The sequence below is a fragment of the Cebus imitator genome, unplaced genomic scaffold (assembly GCF_001604975.1).
Source record: "Cebus imitator isolate Cc_AM_T3 unplaced genomic scaffold, Cebus_imitator-1.0 Scaffold18, whole genome shotgun sequence".
NCBI lineage: Eukaryota > Metazoa > Chordata > Mammalia > Primates > Cebidae > Cebus > Cebus imitator.
In genome coordinates, this window is record NW_016107333.1 from 9,090,633 (window position 1) to 9,105,265 (window position 14,633).

At 51.7% G+C, this 14,633-nt stretch overlaps 1 long non-coding RNA gene across 1 annotated transcript; it reads left to right on the plus strand.

Annotated features, from left to right (window-relative positions):
• Positions 1-558: 558 nt before the first annotated feature.
• LOC119469219 lies at positions 559-7,435 on the plus strand. The gene is made up of 3 exons (XR_005198034.1): positions 559-702; positions 6,081-6,859; positions 7,194-7,435. It is a non-coding gene; the product is annotated as an uncharacterized LOC119469219 (long non-coding RNA).
• Positions 7,436-14,633: the final 7,198 nt, after the last annotated feature.

Below are 14,633 nucleotides of genomic sequence, written 5' to 3' on the forward strand. Positions count from 1 at the left end.
CTTCCACTGTGCCGTGGACTGAGAACGTGGAGGGACCGGCATTTGCTGTGTTACCGTGTGGGGCCGTCAGTGTGTTGTGCTAGGCAGGAGTGGTTGCTGGAGCCCACACACTCTGGTACTGCCATCCCTGTGGCCTTGGGATGGCATCAAACCATACCGTGCCTGAGTTTCCCCATGATTCGTAGCTGCCTCATGGGCTGTTGTGAGGATTAAAAAGCTTACAATGTGATTGGATTTCATTTGTTTTTGTTTTTGTTTTTGTTGAGATGAGTTCTCTGTTGCTCAGGCTGGAGTGCAGTGGTGTGATCACAGCTCACAGCAGCCTTGACCTCCCAGGCTCACGCAGTCCTCCCATCTCAGCCTCCCTGGTAGCTGGGACTACAGGAATGTGCCCCCATGCCTGGCTTATTTTAAATTTTTTGTGGACATGGGGTCTTACTATGTTGCCCAGGCTGGGACTTGACAATGTTTAAAGCACTTAGGAGCAGTGTCTGGCAGGAGCCCTTGATAGTCATTGGCTATTTTTGCCATTCTTTTCCCTCCTTTATCCAATCAGCACTCCTTGCCAGGTGTGAGGAAATTGATGTCAGTGGGAGAGGCAACCTCCCTGCCTTTCAGTTTGCCTCCTCGTGGGGGAGGCAGCTGAGAACAATTGAGGAAGGAAGAACAGTTTCATCGGAGGAAAGCCTGCAGCTCATCACGGTAATGCACCAACGTCACTTTCTTGGTTTCGACCACTTACCATGGTTAGGTAATAGGCTGACATAAGAAAAAACTGGGTGAAGGGCCGACAGGAACTCCCTGTATGATCTTTGTAATTTTTCTGTTGCAAAATAATTTCTAAAATTATTCCCTAAAGAAAGTTTATTGTAAAAAAAAAAAAAACCAACAATTTCAGGCAATGGTTAATGCCATGAAGCAAATAATCAGGGGCAAGAGACAGAATAGGGAGCAGGGGCATTTCAGGAGGGGTAGCTGGGGAGAGCCTCTGAGGAGGCAAAGCTGAGCAGAACCCGAGTGATGGGAAGGGTGGGGCAGGGCAGGAGGAGGGAATGGCGAGTGCAAAAGCCTGGAGGCAGGATGGGCTTGGGCTGTGGGGGAAGCTGGGGAGCTCAGGCTCCAGATCCCACACCCCTGGCCACTGCACTGGACTGGGAGAAGGAACCCCAACTCCGGAGCCAGCCAGACCCAGGTGTGATGCCCACTGCTGCCTCGCTGTGTGGCCTTGTGCAAGTAGCTGCCCCTCTCTAACCTGCATCTGCTGCCAGGGTTGGAGGAAGAAATCCTGCTCCTCAGAGGGCAAAGAGGGGGGAGAAGTGGGCAGGGGTTAGCTTGCCTAGGGTGCTGTAGGTGCCATCAAGGGATTGGGGATATACCACGAGAGGCCTGGTGCCTGTGAACCTGCAAGGGTGGGGAAGGCGATGCCCCCTGCCGTGCGTGGTGGGGCGGGGGAGGAGCTGGAACCAACTTTCCTGCACCCCAGGCTCTGTGCCTGAACCTGAGCACTCCCTCATCCTAAGCAATGCCCACCACTGTCTCTCTGTGTGGCCTTGGGCAAGTAGCTGCCCCTCTCTGTGACCTGGATCCGCTGCAAGGGATGGAGGAAAGAAAGCCTGCCTGCCTCTCAGATGGCTTGAAGATGGGTGGTGTGGCGGGAAAGCTTGGAGGGCTTGGTGCTGGCACGTGGCTCTCTCTCCTCTCCAGTGTCTGCTTCTGAGGCTGGGCAGGAGGACGTGCAGCAGCACAGGGGAGGGGCCTCCCAGGAGAGGAGTTGGGGGCTGGGCCCCTGCCCTCAGCCACTCAGCCACTCTGTTTGCTGACCCAGAAATTCTGGGAAGTCTCAGCTTGGGAGAACATCCCCAGGGGCAGATCATCAAGGAGAGGAATGGGGGTTTTGCAGAGGTTTGTATGGTGGGTCCCCATCCCCTCCACATGCCCCCAGCCTAAATGCTAGGATCCTGGAAGGTCAGTGAGCTGGGCAGGATGCTGGGCAGGAGGTTGTACCTGAGGGCAGCCACAAATGACCACAGCCTTCGGACAAAGACTTAGGCATGGCCTGTAGCTTAGCATACCCAGAAAACGGATTTCTCTACCCGCCTCCCCTGAACAGACGATCAGAATACTAGTGGCTGAAACAGCTGGATTCTCCAGGACATTGAGTGACAAGACCACATTAGCCCCCCCATCCAATTCCCCTCATATTTGAGGCCCTGAGAACCTGGCTTAGGAATGGGAAGAGGCCTGGACTGGGGTGAGGTATGGCATGGGCCTTGGGGTGTGTGGTGGAGATCTCAGCCAGTGGAACCGGGAGCATTGAGGTTGGGGAGCTAAACCCAGTCTTGGAGCTTGAATTCCAGCCCTGATGCCTCCCTGGACATGTTAATCTACCACCAAGAACCTCAGTTTCTCCCATCTGTGAAGTGGGATTATTATCAGAATTAATTGAGATCTCACCGTACAGATGGAGCTTCTTACACAGTGCATGACATAGCATTGGTGCTCAATAAATGTCACTCTCCTCCACCGACTAGCTGATCCAGCTCATTTTCCAAACCTCACAGGGCCTAAGGAAGAATTCTGGCCCTTGTCCTGTGTTCAAGAGGCCACTGTCTGGGAGATGTCATCTGGTTGCTGGATGTTAGATTTGCTAGAATGTTTACAGGGAGATGTGAGGGGCTACTTGAATGGGGAACTTTCCCAATTAATTAGGCTCAGGGTCACAGGGCCTACTCAGCAGTTGCCCCCAGGGGACTCCTGATCCTCTGACGTTTCCCTTGCCTGAGGTGGGGCTGGCATTCTTCTTTTTGGCAACTCCTTTTTCTAGAAGGCTCCTCGAAGATACCACCTTCTGTCCCAACAACCTTCTGGGTGTTCTTTCTGGTCTGGGAGAGCCAGAGGCAGCTGCACAGGGTGGAAAGAGACCTGGGCCGGTCCTGGCGGGGCAGCCGTGGACGTAAAGTGTCCTTGGGGTGGCCTTCCCACTCTGACCCTCTCTGATCCCTGCGCAGGGCTGACAGCACCCGCCAGGGCCATGAAGCCTTCACGGTGGTGAGTGTGAGAGGGTTTTAAAAACAGAAAGATGCTTCTCCTAGGCGATGAAGACAATTTTTAGCAAATTTTCCCATCTTTTCTGTGATTCACGGAAGCTGCAAGATAGAAATGACCTTGACCATCAGTGTTTTCCAGGAGGATGTTAAACTGACCTTGGACAGAAAAGAGTGTTTGTCGTCAAATGAATTTGAGAAATAACAATGCAAACATCCACAGGGTCTTCTCTGCAGGGTTTTGAGAACCTTTCATGTGTATGTGCACGCAGGGTGTGTGTGTGTGTGTGTGCGTGCGTGTGCACGCGCGCGCACGCACATGCATTTCCAGGAAGTGGCTGGGTCTACATCAGCACCCAGGCCTACGTGACAGTGGTGCCCTTTTTTATTTTCCTAGAGCATCCCGTGAGTTAGAAGTCTGTGGAATCCACTGTGGAAAACGCCAGGATAGTCGAACACCTCCCCGTCCTCCATATAGTCCAGCTGGAAGAATCTGGGGGAACATGGGAAAATCTGGGGTCCAAAGAAGTTAAACAGGTTCAGAAGGTGCTCTGGGCTCTATTTTAGGGCTGGGATTTTAACTGACATTTTACCTCTATTAACCCCTTTAATCTTCACAGCCACCCCATGAAGTAATCACGACTGTCATCTCAATCTTCCAAAGGGCAACTGAGGCACAGAGAGGCCAAGTGCTTGCCCAAGGTTCACAGCTAGTAAAGGATAGCGTGGGACACTAATCCCAGGCTGCCTGAGTCAGAGGCTGCCCTGGCACTCCCTGCCACCCCCTAGCCTGTCTTTACCACGCAGGCTCTTGGAGCTGCCTCCACCGGCAGCCACACTCTCACAGCACCGGGCTGAGGTGCTCCTTCCTGCAGTGGCTGGTCTCAGGCAGTCTCGGGAGAGTGACAGGGGATGGGGCCTGGGGATGCCCTGTGGGTGAGCCCGCCTTTCTGTAGCTTCCTACCGGCAACCTGGCCTCACCAAGACACAGGCTTAGGGTCTCATTTCATCCTCACTCTGGTTGTCTCCATTCTACAGGTGAGGCTGTGAGTGAACCGAGGCTCAGAGATGGGGAGTAACTTATCCATGGTCACACAGTAAGGAGATGATAGGACTGCGATCGAACCCAGGTAGTCAGAGCTGGGTGTTCAACAGGCAGGTGCCCTTGGTGATGAAGCAGTGAGTTTCTGGGGCCAGAGGTGGGCAGGGATATACCCCACCGGGTCCCTGCCCACCTCTGACCAGATGCCTTCCTTACAGCCTCTTAGATAGGCTCACGGGTTCCCCGCTAATCTCCCTGGCCTCTCCTTCCCAGCCTCAGACAGGCCAATAGTCAGTCACGTAAAAACAGGCCAGATAGATTGCTGCCACCAAGGACGCGAGAGGCAGTTGCCTGGTGGCCTCTCGCCGAGCCGAGAGCTTATCTCTACCTCCTGGAGCCGGGCCTCAGCAGTTTCCTCCTCCTGGGGCACGGGCTTCTTGGTCTGTGTGTTTTTTCTTCCCCTTTGGCTTACCCGTTCCTGGAGATACAGTTGTCTGCTGTCCATCTGTAGACATTCACTGGGCGCTTTTTGTCGGCCAGGCCCCAGCAGGACTTGCTCTTCCACCTGCCCAGAACGGGGCCAAGTCTGCAGGGGCTTCAAGATGTCGCTGGAGGCGGGGCGCATGCCATGGGGGTGTGTGCAGGGTCCACTGTCTGACAGTAAAGCAGGGGCCAGACCTGGCTCCAAATCCTACTTCCAACGACTTAAAAATAAAGACACAATCAAGCTTTGGTTGGGCACAGTGGCTCACACCTGTAATCCCAGCACTTTGGGAGGCTGAGGCAGGAGGATTGCTTGAGTCCAGGAGTTTAAGACCAGTCTGGGCAACATGGAGAGACCCTGTCTCTACAAAAAATACAAAAACTAGCTGGACGTGGTGGTATTTGCCTGGTGCCTGTAGCTTCAGCTACTCAGGAGGCTTGGGTGGGAGGATCACCTGAGCCTGGGAAGTGGAGGTTGCATTGAGACGAGATACGACCACTGCACTCCTGCCTGGGCAACACAGTAAGACACTGTCTCAACAACAAAAAAATCTAATTTTTTTTTTGATACGGAGTCTTGCTCTGCTTCCAGGGTCGCCAGGCTGGAGTGTAGTGGCACTATCTCAGCTCACTGCAACCTTTGCCTCCTGGGTCCAAGCGATTCTTGTGCCTCAGCCTCCCAAGCAGCTGGAATTACAGGCACATACCACCACACCCAGCTAATTTTTGCAGTTTTGGTAGAGATGGGGTTTCACCATGTTGGCCAGAATGGTCTCAATCCCCTGACCTCATGATCTGCCCACCTCAGCCTCTCAAAGTGCTGGGATTACAGGCGTGAGCCACCATGCCTGGTAACTAAATTTTAAAAATGGCAATAGGATCTAAACATATGTTTCTCCAAAAAAAGATGTATGAATAGCCAATCAGCAAATGAAGGGTGCTTAATATCATTGGCTATCAGAGAGATACAGATCAAAACCACAATGAGATACCACTTCACATTCGCAGGATGGCTAAAATTAAAAAGACAAATAAGAACAGGTGTCGGTGAGAATATAGAGAAATTGCAATCCCCATGCACTGCTGGTGGGAATGTAAGATGGTGCAGTCACCTTGGAAAACAATCTGGCATATTCTCAAAAGTTTAAATATAGTATTGTCATTTGACCCAGAAATTCCACTCCTAGATATACAATTGAGAGAATTAAAAACATATGTCTACGCATAGACTTATACAAATGTCAACAGCAGCATTATTCCTAATAGCCAAAGCTTGAAAACAGCCTCATGGTCCTGAATGTCTTCGTTTCTTTCTTCCTTTGTGTGTGTGTGTGTGTGTTTGCTCTGTCACCCAGGCTGGAGTGCAGTAGCTCGATCATGGCTCACTGCAGCCTTGAATCCTCAGGCTCAAGTGATCCTTCCAGCTCAGCCTCCGCATTAGCTAGGACTAAAGGCTGCTCCACACATGCACCACAACACCTAACTCATCTTTTTCATTTTGTGTTTTGTAGAGACAGGGTCTCACTATGTGTCCCAGGCAGGTCTCAAACTCCTGGCCTCAAGCGATCCAACCACCTCAGCCTCCCAAAGGATTGGGATTGCAGGTGTAAGCCATCACGCCCGGCCTGAATGTCTTTCAGTGTGATGAACCGACAGCTATAATATGGATATTATTGGCTATAAAAAGGAATAAAATAGTGATCTATGCTACAATGTGGATGAACCTTGAGAACGTTACGGTAAGTGAAAGGAGCCTGTCACAAAGACCACAGACCACATATTGTGTGAATCTATTTGTGTGAAATGTCTACAACAGGCAAATCTATCATAGAGACAGAATGTGGTTGCCTAGGGTTGTAGATAGGGGTTCTGGAAAATGGGGAATGACTGCTAGTGGGTAGGGGGTCCAGACTTGGGCAGAGGGAGAAACAGCCAAAGGAAGAAATTGCTGTTCCCATATTTCCAAGAGCAAGGATTGTTTTCAGCTGAGCCTGCCTGTGCTGAGCCCTTTCCTGGGCTGCAGAACGCCATGGGTGGTGTCCGCTGTGAGGGACTGCACAGGATCTTGGCAGGGAGCCAGGGCCCTGCATCCTGGGTGGGGGGTAGAGGCACAGGCTCTGGAGCCAGATTGTCGGGGCTAGTATCCCCCCTCTGCTGGTGGCTTGGGTGGCAGCTTCACTGCCTGATCTCTGTTTCCCTGTCTGAACTTGTTGGGTGTAAGAAGGAAGTCAGAGCGTCTTGAGTTGCACAGCGCAGCTCCTGACACAGAATACGCACTTAGTATCACCAGGTAAGTCAGGCCGACATTGCTGGGAGCATGGGAGGAGGGGCCCGGGACAGGGGGCGCTGCCCTCCCCCTATTTCTGCTCCTCTCCAGGGCCAGAGCATGGTGGCCAGCCCACGTGGAGGCCTGCAGACGGGTGGTCCACGGCTTCTGCGGCCATTTATCAGGAGAGAAGAGGAAGCAAGGGCAGCTTTGCTGAGAAGTTGGTTCCTATCTCCCCAGCCAGACCTGGTCCCTTTTGTCCCCAGTTCTGGGCAGCTGTTTTGCATTCAAGCACAGCTCCTGCCTGGCCCTGGGTCTCTGTCCTCCTCCCTTCAGTTACCATTGTCACCTCTTCCAGGGTGGCCACCGAGTGGGACCTCAGCCTCCTCTGGTGTTCTGGAACTGCAGTGAATCTCAGCCCTGCCTCTGACCACCTCTGTGACCCTGGGCAAATGACTTCACCTCTCTGATCCTCCTTCCTCCTTTGCAAACGGAGTCTCCAGCACCAGGGTTAGCAGCAGCCTCCAGAGTCTGTGACTCCCACTTCCTTGCTGTGGTCCCCTAAGAAAGTCACTCAGACTCCCCAGCCCCCTCTGCAGAAGGGAGACAACAATTACACATCAGAGATTTGAGAATTCACTGAGAAAATACATGTAAAGCACACAGAACAGTGCCTGGGACATAGCAAGTTTTCAATATATGTTGGCCACGGTTATTACAATTCAGGCTTTCTTTTCTTTTTTTCTTTTTTTGAGACGGAGTTTTGGCTCTTGTTGCCCAGGCTGGAGTGCAATAGTGTGATCTCAGCTCACCGCAACCTCCGCCTCCCAGGTTCAAGCGATTCTCCTGCCTCAGCCTCCCGAGTAGCTGGGATTACAGGCATGCGCCACCACAGCTGGCTAATTTTATATTTTTAGTAGAGACGGGATTTCTCTATGTTGGTCAGGCTGGTCTCAAACTCCCAAACTCAGATGATCCACCCGTCTTGGCCTCCCAAAGTGTTTGGATTACAGGCATGAGCCACCGTGCCCAGCCAATCTGGTCTTTCTTTTAGGGCTGTTGCAAGAGGTCAGGGTCCTGCCCCAGAGACCCTGCCCCCAAATGCCAGGTCCTTGGCTTTACATACAACCAGGCATGATGGCTCTTTGAGTCCTTACCCTGTACTCTGCCCCTCCTGCCATCAGATTGTGCACTCTGCTTTGTACACACACACAAACACAAACACAGGCGCATACACACACATGCATACACAGTGATGCAGAGCTCTGGCACTGATGTCTGTTGAACAAATTAAACAAAAGACCAAATGTGTGAGAAGCGGGCCAGGAGACTCCACCTTTTGCAGGAAAGCAAGGATTCATTCATTCATTCAACAAATTCTTACCCAACAGCTATTATTCTAAGCACTAGAAATACCTCAGTGAGCAAAACAGATTAAAAACCTCTGCCCATGTGGAAGTGACACTCTAGACAAAGAGACAGACCCTAGTGAAAGTGGGCAAATGACATGGAGAATGTCACTAGTGATACATGCTAGGGAAGCCTGGAAAGTGAGGGCAGGGAGTGGAGAGGCTCTCGGCTGAGACGGCAGTCAGTGAAGGCCTCATGGAGGAGGAGACATATGAGCAGATTTGAAGGAGGCAAGGTTACCCTTTGTCTACTTGTTCATTTCTTTTTCTTTTCTCTCTCTTTTTTTTTTTTTTTTTTTTTTTTTTTTTTTTTTTTTTTTTTTTTTTTTTTTTTTTTTTTTTTTTTTTTTTTTTTTTTTTTTTTGTATTTTGAGACAGAGTCTTGCTCTGTTGCCCAGGCTGGAGTGCAGCAGCAGTGTGATCTTGGCTGACGGCTGTCTCCTCCTTCCGGGTTCAAGGGACTCTCCTGCCTCAGCCTCCTGAGTAACTGGGACTATATGTGCCCTCCACCACACCAGCTAATTTTGTGTTTTTAGTAGAGACGGGTTTCATCATGTTGGTCAGGCTGGTTTCAAACTCCTGGCCTCAAATGATCCACTTGCCTCGGCCTCCTCCTAAAGTGCTGGGATTACAGGCGTGAGCCGCTGCGCCTGGCCCTGCCCACTCGTTCATTTCTTCTCTCCTCCAGGCAGTCAGCCAGCATCAGCAAGCCTATCCTTGGGCCTGTTCTGTGGCCTGGCCTTGGCAGGGTTGGGGAGGTAGAGATAGCAGCCCAGCCCCTGCCCGGGGTGGCTCCCAGGCTGCTGTCTCCCGGCAGTGGCCGTGTGAACACAGCCTGCCCACCCGGTGAGAGTCAACAGAAGCCAGGGTGACCAGTCCTCTTGGTTTGCCCAGGCCTGAGGTGTTCCAGGACACTGGACTTCCAGTGCTCAAACTGGGCAGTCCCGGGCAGACCAGGATGAGTGGGTACCCCCACAGAGGCTGCCCTTGGTGCCAAGGGGTAGAAGAAACATCAGGGGAGCCCTCCACTTCTCTGAGGATGTGACATTTGCAAGGGACACGGAAGGGACGTGTGCCCCCCCTGGGTGAGCAGGGAGGACAGAGGTTCCACGGCCCAAGTCCAGCAGCACGTGGGGGGGCGCAGGTGGGTGTGAGGCTGTCTTCCAGGGCTCGGAGTGATGAGGCAGGAAGGGGTGATGGGGCCTTCCGTGTCTGCAGAGGGGCTGTGCTGACTGTTGGCAGCCAGCCTCCAAGTAGGTGGGCAGCTCCTCTGTGTTAGCGTTTTAGAAAGGCCAGCGCTCTGCTGTGCAAGGTTATCCACTGGGTCCGAAGGCAGAGGGGAGCAGCGCCGTGTCCTTGCTCTTCCTTGCGTTCATTCCAGCAGGCATGCAGCACCTTCCAAATCCCCAGCCCTGGCCAAGTAAGTGTTCAGACGCGTGCACTAGTTCAGCAAGACAGAGAGAGAAAAGGCAAATTATGGCACGTCTAAGTGAAGGGCGTTCATTGCACTATTGTCTGGTTTGGACATTTTCAAAATAAGACACTGGAGGCCAGAAACAAATAGAACTAAATCCTGGGCCCCATAAAGCTCCTGGGGAAGAGGTAGGTAAGACAGGTCCTTCCCCAGCAGCTCAGCATCCAGGCAGGTGTCTGGGCGTCCGTGATGTTCAGTGGCGAGGGTGCTCAGGGTGCGTGACCTCCCCAGCAGAAGGACCTGAGGCAGGCCTGGAGGCCAGGGGAACTGTGCCAGATGGAGAGAGAAGGCAGGGGGCATTCAGAGGAACGGCAGGAGTCAAAGCACATGGGATCACTGTGCACGAGATGGGAGGGCCGCTGGTTGTTTTGGGTGGCTCCCTGGGGGTTTTTGCTGGGCTGGGGGGCGCCGCTTGGGAGGAGGCTGAAAAGAAAAGTTGTGGCCTCATGGAGTTGCCTCCTAGAATCCGTCTCTGAAAATGAAAACGTGAGACTGGCCCACCGTTACAAAATCAGAGAACACAGGAATGGTTCCTTTACACAGGGTCTTGCTCTGTCACCTAGGCAAGCGATCCTCCCATCTCAGCCTCCGAGTCGCTGGAACTACAGGCACATGCCACCATGTCCAAATAATTTTTGTATTTTTGTAGAGACAAGATATCCCCATGTTGTCCAGGCTGGTCTTGAACTCCTGGGCTCAAGCAATCCACCCATCTCAGCCTCCCAAAGTGCTGGGATTACAGGCATGAGCCATGGTGTCCGACCAAGGAAATAATAATAATTATTATATATTATATATAATAATTTTTATATATAATATATAATATAAAATTATTATAATATATAAAATTATTATATATAATATAATTATTATTTTCTTTCTGAGATGGAGTCTCACTCTGTCACTCAGGCTGGAACGCAGTAGCGTGGTCTTGGCTCACTGTAACCTCCACCTCCGAGATTCAAGTAATTCTGCCTCAGCCTCCCGAGTAGGTGGGATTACAGGTGTGCGCCACCATACCCAGCTGGTAGAGATGAGGTTTCATCATGTTGGCCAGGTTGGTCTCAAATTTCTGACCTCGTGATCTGCCTGCCTTGGCCTTCCTAAGTGCTGGATTACAGGTGTCAGCCACAGTGCCTGGCCCTTTAAAATTTTTTTTGAGACAGGATCTCACTCTGTTGCCTAGACTGGAGTGCCGTGGCGCAATCTTGTCTTACTGCAACCTCTGCCTCCTGGGTGATTCTCCTGCCTCAGCCTCCTGAGCAGCTGGGCTTACAGGCATGCACCACCACACCCAGCTCATTTTTGTATTTTTAATGGGGACAAAGTTTGGCCATGTGGGCCGACTCATCTTGAACTCCTGGCCTCAAGTGATCTGTCCGCCTTGGCCTCCCAAAATGTTGGGATTACAGGCTTGAGCCACCTGGTCCGGCTGAAATTATTTTTAAAAAGGAAATACAACCCCCCAGGTTAGTCCATCACCAGAGAGAACCACTGTGAGGCATTTGACACATGTCTTCTATGTGCATATGTAGATCTCCTAATAAAAAATGGTTTGCCTTTTGCTGTCTTTTACCTGCAGTTACATCAGATGCATTGTTGAGTGCCTTTAAGTAGTCTCTGAAACCGACTTCTCAGCCTTTTGAATGACTCCAGCTGGTGGTGGTCCCTTGGCAAGTGCGGCCATTTCTCATGGCTGGGCACAGAGGCTGTTTCCATTCATCTTCTGTAATAAATAGCACCGCGATAAACATCCTCTGTCCTGTATAACTCCATGTCCACATTGCTGATAGTTTTGTTTTTTTTCTGATAAATTTCTAGACATTAAATTCTTGGAAGCCCTGCTGGGCCCAAAGCTGGCTAGGTAGTCAGGGGAGGGCGTTGGGTTTCCAGAGCCACGTGTCCGCACCTGAGGACAGCCTGGACCCAGCTGCAAGGAACAGCGTGCACTTCCTCAGTGTCTCACGCTGTCTTCCACCGCTTTGTCCCTGATGTCACAGTACCCTTTGCCTCCCTTCTCAATGCCTGTCTTGCTCATTCTTTCGTGTCTTTCCAGACTCCAGCATAACCTTCTCCAGGAAGCTTTTCCCAAGCCTCCAGGCTAGGAGCCTTCCCCCAACCCCTGAGCTCAAGCCCCTGCAGCCCGTGCCTTTCCGTCTCCACCAGAGCTGCATCTCTCTGGGTCTCTGGGTAACAAATGCCATTTCTTTGTTGTTTTCTGTGTCCCCCAAGGACAAAGCTCAGGCTGGATTCATCTCAGAATTCCCAGTACCAGGGGTAGAACTGGCTCATTTCAATTTCAGTCAATGTTTGTTGAGCAAAGGAGTGAAGAGTTGGACAAATGAATGAACAAATGAAACAGTCTGAGGTGGGGAAGCTGAAGCTCAGGCACTGGGCTCCGGGAGAAGCATTCACTCCACACGGACGGGGTGGAGGGGTTCAGAGCAGGGCCTTCAAGTCAGGAGTGGGGACACAGGGACAGCAAGACCTCCTTCCAGGAAAAGAGGCTGGGGGCGGTTGGGGGATGGCAGGTAGTGCAATGCGGTGAGAGAAGGGGGCTGGCAGGGGACTGGCCCAAGGAGTCAGAGGCAGGAGGGACCGCTGGGTTACAGACAAGGACATCCTACGAGAGGGAAGTGTGTCATGGGCTCTGGAGCCCCTGTCCAGGTTCAAATTGTGACCCTGTGCCAAGGACGGCTTCTTTGTGCCTTAGTTTTTCCTGTAAAATGAGGATAATAATACTTTATTCATGTAAGCATCCATTCATTCATTCATCCATTTATTTTTTTTCCTCTTGACAAACATTTGTTGTATGTCTGCTGTGGGCCCAGGACAGGAGGCTGAGAGGGAGCTGACCACTGTGGTCATACAGCCAAGCTGAGCAGCTGAGATCTGACCCCGGTTTGCTTGTCACAAGTTATATTTGTGCCCCTTTGTCTGCCTCTTGGGGCTGTCATGAGGGTGGAAGAAGGGGCAGGCACAAAGAAGACATGACACGATCGTCGTCCTCCTAGAGTGTCATCACATCAGGCGGACTTGAGTGGCCAGCCCAGGCCTCCACGGACCAATCACAAGATCTTGGAGAATGTCCTTTCCCCTCCAAGCCTCAGTTTACCTTCAGGGTGATCAACCATCCTGGTTTGCCCAAGACAGGGTTTTCCTGGCACAGTCCCAGGCAAACTGGGATGGTGGGTCACTGATATAGTTTGTCTCTGTTTCCCCACCAAACCTCACCTGGAATTGTAATAATCCCCACGTGTCAAGAGCGGGACCAGGTGGAGATAACTGAATGATGGGGCAGTTTCCCCGTGCTGTTCGCGCTTTAGTGAGTGAGTTCTCACGAGATCTGATGGTTTTATAAGGGGCTTCCACCTTCGCTCAGCGTTCACGCGCTCTCCTGCCGCCATGCGAAGCAGTGTTTTCCACCAGGATTGTAAGTTTCCTGAGGACTTCCCCAGCCATGCGGAACTGTGAGTCCGTTAAACTTCTTTTCTATAAATTACCCAGTCTCAGGTGTTTCTTCATAGCTGCGTGAGAACGGACTCATCCGTCACCTGGTTTCCTCATCTCTAACACAGGGACCACCTGCCTTCGAGGGCTGCTGTGCAGAGCAGAAATAAGACTACAGAAAAGGCAGAAAACCATGGAGCCAGAGTTCTAGATCTGGTTACATGAATACTAAAGACTTTTGCATGCCATGGAATTCCAGGCATGAAAAAGAACGAGGCGGTCCCGTGTACTGCTGTGGAAGAGGCTCTGAGATACATGTTTTTTTGTGTATGCGAAAAGGCCAGATACAGTGCACTTTGCGGGGAGTGCTCCTGTTAGTACCAAGGAGGGGCAGGAATACACATGCACGTGCTCCGGCGCACACGGGTTCCCTGGGGAGGGGACTGGTGGCTGGGGAGGAAAGACTTGCTTTTCACTATACATCCTTGTGCTTTGTTTGAATTATTTTAACCCTTTGTTTTCAGTAGTGGCCGAAAAATCTCCCAAGCTTCCATATGTCAAAAAGAACTCACTGAACAAGATTAAAAGGCTAAAGTTATGGAGTGGGAACTGCTAGCTCAGGGCCCAGCGTCTAAGGAGTGCTCCGTGAAAGGCCTTCTCCCCTCTCCCACTCCTGACCTTGCTGACTGCTGGGAGTGCAGGGCACAGACAGGCCGTTGCCTCCCCCAGTGTGGTATTTGTGAGGCTCAATGCAAGCCCAGGCCGGGAATAACTGCTCTGGGCTCCACGTGGCATCCTGCCTACGCCCTGGGGGTCCCAGAGGTCACTGGCTCCCTTCTCAGGCCACCCTCTGGCCAGCTCTGAGGTCCTGTCTCGAGGAGCAGAGGTGGCAGAGGTGGGCCCAGTGCACAGGGTAAATGTCTGGGTTCCACACACCTCCAGACTGCAGGGACCTGGGTGCTGCTGCTGCAGAAACCAGTTCTGTCTGGCTCTGGCCTTGGGGAGAGGGAGCCGCAGTTGATTTAGGAAGAGCCTCCAGACGCAGCCTGAGACTCCCGAGCAGGCCTGACCCCCACAGACCATGCCTCTCGTGAGCACCCAGACTCAGCCCTGCCTCCAGCTCCCAGCCACATGGCCAGCCGCTTTTCTTTAACTTTTAGCATCACACAAATATTTCAGGAAAATATTCTCATTGTAAAATCTCAAACATTAATAAAATGAATAAGAGGCCGAGTAATTCCCCTGTACCTCCTGAGCCACATTCTGTTTAAACCATTGCTGTCAGTTGGTCAGTGTATGTACCTATACCTGTGCCAGTACCGTGCCAGTACCAACACCCGCACCTAGACCATGTATGTATCTATTTAGCTGTGCATATTGTGTTTAGGTGGGCTTCTCTCATGAGTCGTAACATTCTGTATGTTTTATTCTGCAAGATGCTTTCTTTTTCTTTGCTTTTTTTTTT